A 10,000-nucleotide genomic window follows, 5' to 3' on the forward strand; every position below is an offset into this window, starting at 1 on the left:
GCACCAGGCTCGGCCACCCTCCGAGCCTTTTCACTCCCTCTCCTGTTATGGTGCCTCCCTATTAACCTCTAGGTGGTTGCGCTCGTGACATCAAAAAGACCACTTTTTGCAGAGCAGTCACACTCGGAAAAAAATTTCTTTCGTCAGGCAAAAGAACCAGAGTTTTCAGCGGTCATCCACTCCAACCTTGTCCGATTTTGAGGCACCAGGCTCGGCCACCCTCCGAGCCTTTTCACTCCCTCTCCTGTTATGGTGCCTCCCTATTAACCTCTAGGTGGTTGCGCTCGTGACATCAAAAAGACCACTTTTTGCAGAGCAGTCACACTCGGAAAAAATTTCTTTCGTCTGGCAAAAGAACCAGAGTTTTCAGCGGTCATCCACTCCAACCTTGTCCGATTTTGAGGCACCAGGCTCGGCCACCGTCCGAGCCTTTTCACTCCCTCTCCTGTTATGGTGCCTCCCTATTAACCTCTAGGTGGTTGCGCTCGTGACATCAAAAAGACCACTTTTTGCAGAGCAGTCACACTCGGAAAAAATTTCTTTCGTCTGGCAAAAGAACCAGAGTTTTCAGCGGTCATCCACTCCAACCTTGTCCGATTTTGAGGCACCAGGCTCGGCCACCCTCCGAGCCTTTTCACTCCCTCTCCTGTTATGGTGCCTCCCTATTAACCTCTAGGTGGTTGCGCTCGTGACATCAAAAAGACCACTTTTTTCAGAGCAGTCACACTCGGGAAAAATTTCTTTCGTCTGGCAAAAGAACCAGAGTTTTCAGCGGTCATCCACTCCAACCTTGTCCGATTTTGAGGCACCAGGCTCGGCCACCCTCCGAGCCTTTTCACTCCCTCTCCTGTTATGGTGCCTCCCTATTAACCTCTAGGTGGTTGCGCTCGTGACATCAAAAAGACCACTTTTTTCAGAGCAGTCACACTCGGGAAAAATTTCTTTCGTCTGGCAAAAGAACCAGAGTTATCAGCGGTCATCCACTCCAACCTTGTCCGACGTTGAGGCACCGATGTCGGCCAAGTTCTGAGCGTTCCACCGCCGAATGCCACTGGTCCTCAACACAGCGGACTTCCAATCCAACCTTGTCCGACTTTGAGGCACCGAAGTCGGCCTCAGCCCGAGCCTTCCCCCGCCGACCTCACTGGAGCCCGCCATCCAGGGACCGGCGGAGGTCGCCCGCATGACCGCGGCAAAGTGTCTCAAAGTCGGGCACGACCGCTCGAGTCACCCGCCAACCCGGTCCGGGGCACCTCCAGGGACCGGCGGAGGTCGCCCGCATGACCGCGGCAAAGTGTCTCAAAGTCGGGCATGACCGCTTGAGTCACCCGCCAACCCGGTCCGGGGCACCTCCAGGGACCGGCGGAGGACGCCCGCATGACCGCGACAAAGTGTCTCAAAGTCGGGCACGACCGCTCGAGTCACCCGCCAACCCGGTCCGGGGCACCTCCAGGGACCGGCGGAGGACGCCCGCATGACCGCGACAAAGTGTCTCAAAGTCGGGCACGACCGCTCGAGTCACCCGCCAACCCGGTCCGGGGCACCTCCAGGGACCGGCGGAGGACGCCCGCATGACCGCGACAAAGTGTCTCAAAGTCGGGCACGACCGCTCGAGTCACCCGCCAACCCGGTCCGGGGCACCTCCAGGGACCGGCGGAGGACGCCCGCATGACCGCGACAAAGTGTCTCAAAGTCGGGCATGACCGCTCGAGTCACCCGCCAACCCGGTCCGGGGCACCTCCAGGGACCGGCGGAGGACGCCCGCATGCCCGCGACAAAGTGTCTCAAAGTCGGGCACGACCGCTCGAGTCACCCGCCAACCCGGTCCGGGGCACCTCCAGGGACCGGCGGAGGACGCCCGCATGACCGCGACAAAGTGTCTCAAAGTCGGGCACGACCGTTCGAGTCACCCGCCAACCCGGTCCGGGGCACCTCCGGGGACCGGCGGAGGTCGCTCGCATGACCGCGACAAAGTGTCTCAAAGTCGGGCACGACCGCTCGAGTCACCCGCCAACCCGGTCCGGGGCACCTCCAGGGACCGGCGGAGGATGCCCGCATGACCGCGACAAAGTGTCTCAAAGTCGGGCACGACCGCTCGAGTCACCCGCCAACCCGGTCCGGGGCACCTCCAGGGACCGGCGGAGGACGCCCGCATGACCGCGACAAAGTGTCTCAAAGTCGGGCATGACCGTTCGAGTCACCCGCCAACCCGGTCCGGGGCACCTCCAGGGACCGGCGGAGGACGCCCGCATGACCGCGACAAAGTGTCTCAAAGTCGGGCATGACCGCTCGAGTCACCCGCCAACCCGGTCCGGGGCACCTCCGGGGACCGGCGGAGGACGCCCGCATGACCGCGACAAAGTGTCTCAAAGTCGGGCACGACCGCTCGAGTCACCCGCCAACCCGGTCCGGGGCACCTCCGGGGAGCAGTGGAGGTCGCTCGCATGACCGCGACAAAGTGTCTCAAAGTCGGGCATGACCGCTCGAGTCGCCCGCCATCCCGGTCCGGAGCTCAACACTTTGTCGTTTTTTCCACTCCCTCCCCATTAACCTCTAGGTGGTTGCGCTCGTGACATCAAAAAGACCACTTTTTGCAGAGCAGTCACACTCGGAAAAAATTCGTTTCGTCTGGCAAAAGAACCAGAGTTCTCAGCGGGCTTCCAGTCCAACCTTGTCCGATTTTGAGGCACCAGGCTCGGCCACAGTCCGAGCCCATTCACTCCCTCCCCTGTTGTACTCGCTCCCTATTAACCTCTAGGTGGTTGCGCTCGTGACATCAAAAAGACCACTTTTTGAGGAGCAGTCACACTTAGGAAAAATCCGTTTGCGCTCACACCATCCCTCCCCATTAACCTCTAGGTGGTTGCGCTCGTGACATCAAAAAGACCACTTTTTGAGGAGCAGTCACACTTAGGAAAAATCCGTTTGCGCTCACACCATCCCTCCCCATTAACCTCTAGGTGGTTGCGCTCGTGACATCAAAAAGACCACTTTTTGAGGAGCAGTCAGACACCGAGGTTTTCTGGATTTATGTCCGTTTTCCTGGTTCTCTGACTCGGGCACCTTGTGACCGACATCCCCCCCTTCCCTGGTTCTATTTTGCCGATACTTTGGTGAGTTTTCTACCCGCAAACCAAGCCCCCCAAGCCCGCCGCCTGGTGGGGGAAGAGGCCCCCTGGTCCCGGTTCTATTTTAGGACACTTTGGTGAGTTTTCTACCCGCAAACCAAGCCCCCCAAGCCCGCCGCCTGGTGGGGGAAGATGCCCCCTGGTCCCGGTTCTATTTTAGGACACTTTGGTGAGTTTTCTACCCGCAAACCAAGCCCCCCAAGCCCGCCGCCTGGTGGGGGAACATGCCCCCTGGTCCCGGTTCTATTTTAGGACACTTTGGTGAGTTTTCTACCCGCAAACCAAGCCCCCCAAGCCCGCCGCCTGGTGGGGGAACATGCCGCCTAGCCCGGTTCTATTTTAGGTCACTTTGGTGAGTTTTCTACCCGCAAACCAAGCCCCCCAAGCCCGCCGCCTGGTGGGGGAAGAGGCCCCCTGGTCCCGGTTCTATTTTAGGTCACTTTGGTGAGTTTTCTACCCGCAAACCAAGCCCCCCAAGCCCGCCGCCTGGTGGGGGAAGAGGCCCCCTGGTCCCGGTTCTATTTTAGGACACTTTGGTGAGTTTTCTACCCGCAAACCAAGCCCCCCAAGCCCGCCGCCTGGTGGGGGAACATGCCCCCTGGTCCCGGTTCTATTTTAGGACACTTTGGTGAGTTTTCTACCCGCAAACCAAGCCCCCCAAGCCCGCCGCCTGGTGGGGGAACATGCCCCCTGGTCCCGGTTCTATTTTAGGACACTTTGGTGAGTTTTCTACCCGCAAACCAAGCCCCCCAAGCCCGCCGCCTGGTGGGGGAACATGCCGCCTAGCCCGGTTCTATTTTAGGTCACTTTGGTGAGTTTTCTACCCGCAAACCAAGCCCCCCAAGCCCGCCGCCTGGTGGGGGAGCATGCCCCCTGGTCCCGGTTCTATTTTAGGACACTTTGGTGAGTTTTCTACCCGGAAACCAAGCCCCCCAAGCCCGCCACCTGGTGGGGGAAGAGGCCCCCTGGTCCCGGTTCTATTTTAGGACACTTTGGTGAGTTTTCTACCCACACTGCATGTCCCCAAATGCCGCCATCTGGTGGGGGAACATGCCGCCTGCACCGGTTCTATTTTAAGTCACTTTGGTGAGTTTTCTGCCCACACTACGGGTCCCCAAATGCCGCCATCTGGTGGGGGAACATGCCGCCTGCACCGGTTCTATTTTAAGTCACTTTGGTGAGTTTTCTGCCCACACTACGGCTCCCCAAATGCCGCCATCTGGTGGGGGAACATGCCGCCTGCACCGGTTCTATTTTAAGTCACTTTGGTGAGTTTTCTGCCCACACTACGGGTCCCCAAATGCCGCCATCTGGTGGGGGAACATGCCGCCTGCACCGGTTCTATTTTAAGTCACTTTGGTGAGTTTTCTGCCCACACTACGGCTCCCCAAATGCCGCCATCTGGTGGGGGAACATGCCGCCTGCACCGGTTCTATTTTAAGTCACTTTGGTGAGTTTTCTGCCCACACTACGGGTCCCCAAATGCCGCCATCTGGTGGGGGAACATGCCGCCTGCACCGGTTCTATTTTAAGTCACTTTGGTGAGTTTTCTACCCACACTACGGGTCCCCAAATGCCGCCATCTGGTGGGGGAACATGCCGCCTGCACCGGTTCTATTTTAAGTCACTTTGGTGAGTTTTCTACCCACACTACGGGTCCCCAAATGCCGCCATCTGGTGGGGGAACATGCCGCCTGCACCGGTTCTATTTTAAGTCACTTTGGTGAGTTTTCTGCCCACACTACGGGTCCCCAAATGCCGCCATCTGGTGGGGGAACATGCCGCCTGCACCGGTTCTATTTTAGGTCACTTTTCTCACTTTCTGACCCACAAATAATGCCCCAAATGCCGCCGCCTGGTGGGGGGAACTGCCGCCTAGTCCCGGTTCTATTTTAGGTCACTTTTCTCACTTTCTGACCCACAAATAATGCCCCAAATGCCGCCGCCTGGTGGGGGGAACTGCCGCCTAGTCCCGGTTCTATTTTAGGTCACTTTTCTCACTTTCTGACCCACAAATAATGCCCCAAATGCCGCCGCCTGGTGGGGGGAACTGCCGCCTAGTCCCGGTTCTATTTTAGGTCACTTTTCTCACTTTCTGACCCACAAATAATGCCCCAAATGCCGCCGCCTGGTGGGGGGAACTGCCGCCTAGTCCCGGTTCTATTTTAGGTCACTTTTCTCACTTTCTGACCCACAAATAATGCCCCAAATGCCGCCGCCTGGTGGGGGGAACTGCCGCCTAGTCCCGGTTCTATTTTAGGTCCCTTTTCTCACTTTCTGACCCACAAATAATGCCCCAAATGCCGCCGCCTGGTGGGGGGAACTGCCGCCTAGTCCCGGTTCTATTTTAGGTCACTTTTCTCACTTTCTGACCCACAAATAATGCCCCAAATGCCGCCGCCTGGTGGGGGGAACTGCCGCCTAGTCCCGGTTCTATTTTAGGTCACTTTTCTCACTTTCTGACCCACAAATAATGCCTCAAATGCCGCCGCCTGGTGGGGGGAACTGCCGCCTAGTCCCGGTTCTATTTTAGGTCACTTTTCTCACTTTCTGACCCACAAATAATGCCCCAAATGCCGCCGCCTGGTGGGGGGAACTGCCGCCTAGTCCCGGTTCTATTTTAGGTCACTTTTCTCACTTTCTGACCCACAAATAATGCCCCAAATGCCGCCGCCTGGTGGGGGGAACTGCCGCCTAGTCCCGGTTCTATTTTAGGTCACTTTTCTCACTTTCTGACCCACAAATAATGCCTCAAATGCCGCCGCCTGGTGGGGGGAACTGCCGCCTAGTCCCGGTTCTATTTTAGGTCACTTTTCTCACTTTCTGACCCACAAATAATGCCCCAAATGCCGCCGCCTGGTGGGGGGAACTGCCGCCTAGTCCCGGTTCTATTTTAGGTCACTTTTCTCACTTTCTTACCCACAAATAATGCCCCAAATGCCGCCGCCTGGTGGGGGGAACTGCCGCCTAGTCCCGGTTCTATTTTAGGTCACTTTTCTCACTTTTCTACCCACAAATAATGGCAAAAAAAAATGCTTACAGCACCCAGTATTCCCAGGCGGTCTCCCATCCAAGTACTAACTGGGCCCGACCCTGCTTGGCTTCCGAGATCAGACGAGATCGGGCTCATTCAGGGTGGTGTGGCCGTAAGCGAGGGAAGCGCTTGTGAAATGCCCCAAAGTGTTGAAAATGTTCCCCAGGCCCCTGGTTCCCCATCCCCGCAGGAGGAGGCTCCCCAGGCCCCCTGGTTCCCCATCCCCGCAGGAGGAGGCTCCCCAGGCCCCCTGGTGCAGGAGGAGGCTCCCCAGGCCCCCTGGTGCAGGAGGAGGCTCCCCAGGCCCCTGGTTCCCCATCCCCGCAGGAGGAGGCTCCCCAGGCCCCCTGGTTCCCCATCCCCGCAGGAGGAGGCTCCCCAGGCCCCCTGGTGCAGGAGGAGGCTCCCCAGGCCCAATGGTTCCCCATCACCGCAGGAGGAGGCTCCCCAGGCCCCCTGGTTCCCCATGCCCGCAGGAGGAGGCTCCCCAGGCCCCCTGGTTCTCTATGCCCGCAGGAGGAGGCTCCCCAGGCCCCCTGCTTCTCCATCCCCGCAGGAGGAGGCTCCCCAGGCCCCATGGTTCCCCATCACCGCAGGAGGAGGCTCCCCAGGCCCCCTGGTTCCCCATCCCCGCAGGAGGAGGCTCCCCAGGCCCCATGGTTCCCCATCACCGCAGGAGGAGGCTCCCCAGGCCCCCTGGTTCCCCATCCCCGCAGGAGGAGGCTCCCCAGGCCCCCTGGTGCAGGAGGAGGCTCCCCAGGCCCCCTGGTTCCCCATCCCCGCAGGAGGAGGCTCCCCAGGCCCCCTGGTTCTCCATGCCCGCAGGAGGAGGCTCCCCAGGCCCCCTGGTTCCCCATCCCCGCAGGAGGAGGCTCCCCAGGCCCCATGGTTCCCCATCACCGCAGGAGGAGGCTCCCCAGGCCCCCTGGTTCCCCATCCCCGCAGGAGGAGGCTCCCCAGGCCCCCTGGTGCAGGAGGAGGCTCCCCAGGCCCCCTGGTTCCCCATCCCCGCAGGAGGAGGCTCCCCAGGCGCCCTGGTTCTCCATCCCCGCAGGAGGAGGCTCCCCAGGCCCCCTGGTTCTCCATGCCCGCAGGAGGAGGCTCCCCAGGCCCCCTGGTTCTCCATCCCCGCAGGAGGAGGCTCCCCAGGCCCCCTGGTTCTCCATCCCCGCAGGAGGAGGCTCCCCAGGCCCCCTGGTTCTCCATCCCCGCAGGAGGAGGCTCCCCAGGCCCCCTGGTTCTCCATCCCCGCAGGAGGAGGCTCCCCAGGCCCCCTGGTTCTCCATCCCCGCAGGAGGAGGCCCCCCAGGCCCCTGGTTCCCCATCCCCGCAGGAGGAGGCTCCCCAGGCCCCCTGGTTCTCCATGCCCGCAGGAGGAGGCTCCCCAGGCCCCCTGGTTCTCCATCCCCGCATGAGGAGGCTCCCCAGGCCCCTGGTTCTCCATGCCCGCAGGAGGAGGCTCCCCAGGCCCCCTGGTTCTCCATGACCGCAGGAGGAGGCTCCCCAGGCCCCCTGGTTCTCCATCCCCGCAGGAGGAGGCTCCCCAGGCCCCCTGGTTCCCCATCCCCGCAGGAGGAGGCTCCCCAGGCCCCCTGGTGCAGGAGGAGGCTCCCCAGGCCCAATGGTTCCCCATCACCGCAGGAGGAGGCTCCCCAGGCCCCCTGGTTCCCCATGCCCGCAGGAGGAGGCTCCCCAGGCCCCCTGGTTCTCTATGCCCGCAGGAGGAGGCTCCCCAGGCCCCCTGGTTCTCCATCCCCGCAGGAGGAGGCCCCCCAGGCCCCTGGTTCCCCATCCCCGCAGGAGGAGGCTCCCCAGGCCCCCTGGTTCTCCATGCCCGCAGGAGGAGGCTCCCCAGGCCCCTGGTTGGGAGAGGGGGAAAAAGAGCAAAGTGTTTAAAAATGCCCCAAAGTGTTGAAAATGTTCCCCAGGCCCCTGGTTCCCCATCCCCGCAGGAGGAGGCTCCCCAGGCCCCCTGGTTGGGAGAGGGGGAAAAAGAGCAAAGTGTTTAAAAATGCCCCAAAGTGTTGAAAATGTTCCCCAGGCCCCTGGTTCCCCATCCCCGCAGGAGGAGGCTCCCCAGGCCCCCTGGTTGGGAGAGGGGGAAAAAGAGCAAAGTGTTTAAAAATGCCCCAAAGTGTTGAAAATGTTCCCCAGGCCCCTGGTTCCCCATCCCCGCAGGAGGAGGCTCCCCAGGCCCCCTGGTTGGGAGAGGGGAAAAAAAGAGCAAAGTGTTTAAAAATGCCCCAAAGTGTTGAAAATGTTCCCCAGGCCCCTGGTTCCCCATCCCCGCAGGAGGAGGCTCCCCAGGCCCCCTGGTTGGGAGAGGGGGATAAAGAGCAAAGTGTTTAAAAATGCCCCAAAGTGTTGAAAATGTTCCCCAGGCCCCTGGTTCCCCATCCCCGCAGGAGGAGGCTCCCCAGGCCCCCTGGTTGGGAGAGGGAAAAAAAAGAGCAAAGTGTTTAAAAATGCCCCAAAGTGTTGAAAATGTTCCCCAGGCCCCTGGTTCCCCATCCCCGCAGGAGGAGGCTCCCCAGGCCCCCTGGTTGGGAGAGGGGAAAAAAAGAGCAAAGTGTTTAAAAATGCCCCAAAGTGTTGAAAATGTTCCCCAGGCCCCTGGTTCCCCATCCCCGCAGGAGGAGGCTCCCCAGGCCCCCTGGTTGGGAGAGGGGGAAAAAGAGCAAAGTGTTTAAAAATGCCCCAAAGTGTTGAAAATGTTCCCCAGGCCCCTGGTTCCCCATCCCCGCAGGAGGAGGCTCCCCAGGCCCCCTGGTTGGGAGAGGGGAAAAAAAGAGCAAAGTGTTTAAAAATGCCCCAAAGTGTTGAAAATGTTCCCCAGGCCCCTGGTTCCCCATCCCCGCAGGAGGAGGCTCCCCAGGCCCCCTGGTTGGGAGAGGGGGAAAAAGAGCAAAGTGTTTAAAAATGCCCCAAAGTGTTGAAAATGTTCCCCAGGCCCCTGGTTCCCCATCCCCGCAGGAGGAGGCTCCCCAGGCCCCCTGGTTGGGAGAGGGGAAAAAAAGAGCAAAGTGTTTAAAAATGCCCCAAAGTGTTGAAAATGTTCCCCAGGCCCCTGGTTCCCCATCCCCGCAGGAGGAGGCTCCCCAGGCCCCCTGGTTGGGAGAGGGGAAAAAAAGAGCAAAGTGTTTAAAAATGCCCCAAAGTGTTGAAAATGTTCCCCAGGCCCCTGGTTCCCCATCCCCGCAGGAGGAGGCTCCCCAGGCCCCCTGGTTGGGAGAGGGGAAAAAAAGAGCAAAGTGTTTAAAAATGCCCCAAAGTGTTGAAAATGTTCCCCGGCCTCCTGGTACCCCATCCCCGCATGAGGATGTCACCCAGGCCCCTGGTTCTCCATCCCCGCAGGAGGAGGGATTGTGGGTGGGAGAGGGAAAAAAAGGCTAAAGTGTTTAAAAATGCCCCAAAGTGTTGAAAATGTTCCCCGGCCTCCTGGTACCCCATCCCCGCATGAGGATGTCACCCAGGCCCCTGGTTCTCCATCCCCGCAGGAGGAGGGATTGTGGGTGGGAGAGGGAAAAAAAGGCTAAAGTGTTTAAAAATGCCCCAAAGTGTTGAAAATGTTCCCCGGCCTCCTGGTACCCCATCCCCGCATGAGGATGTCACCCAGGCCCCTGGTTCTCCATCCCCGCAGGAGGAGGGATTGTGGGTGGGAGAGGGAAAAAAAGAGCAAAGTGTTTGAAAATGCCCCAAAGTGTTGAAAATGTTCCCCGGCCTCCTGGTACCCCATCCCCGCCTGAGGATGTCACCCAGGCCCCTGGTTCTCCATCCCCGCAGCAGGAGGGATTGTGGGTGGGAGAGGGAAAAAAAGGCTAAAGTGTTTAAAAAGAAT

At 59.9% G+C, this 10,000-nt stretch overlaps 1 non-coding gene across 1 annotated transcript; it reads right to left on the reverse strand.

The window, feature by feature from the left end:
* Nucleotides 1–6,161: 6,161 nt before the first annotated feature.
* Nucleotides 6,162–6,280, reverse strand: LOC148058328 (5S ribosomal RNA). The gene has a single exon (XR_015709966.1). It is a non-coding gene; the product is annotated as a 5S ribosomal RNA (ribosomal RNA).
* Nucleotides 6,281–10,000: the final 3,720 nt, after the last annotated feature.

The sequence above is a fragment of the Callionymus lyra genome, unplaced genomic scaffold, assembly GCF_982586985.1.
Source record: "Callionymus lyra unplaced genomic scaffold, fCalLyr1.hap1.1 HAP1_SCAFFOLD_95, whole genome shotgun sequence".
NCBI classification, from domain to species: domain Eukaryota; kingdom Metazoa; phylum Chordata; class Actinopteri; order Syngnathiformes; family Callionymidae; genus Callionymus; species Callionymus lyra.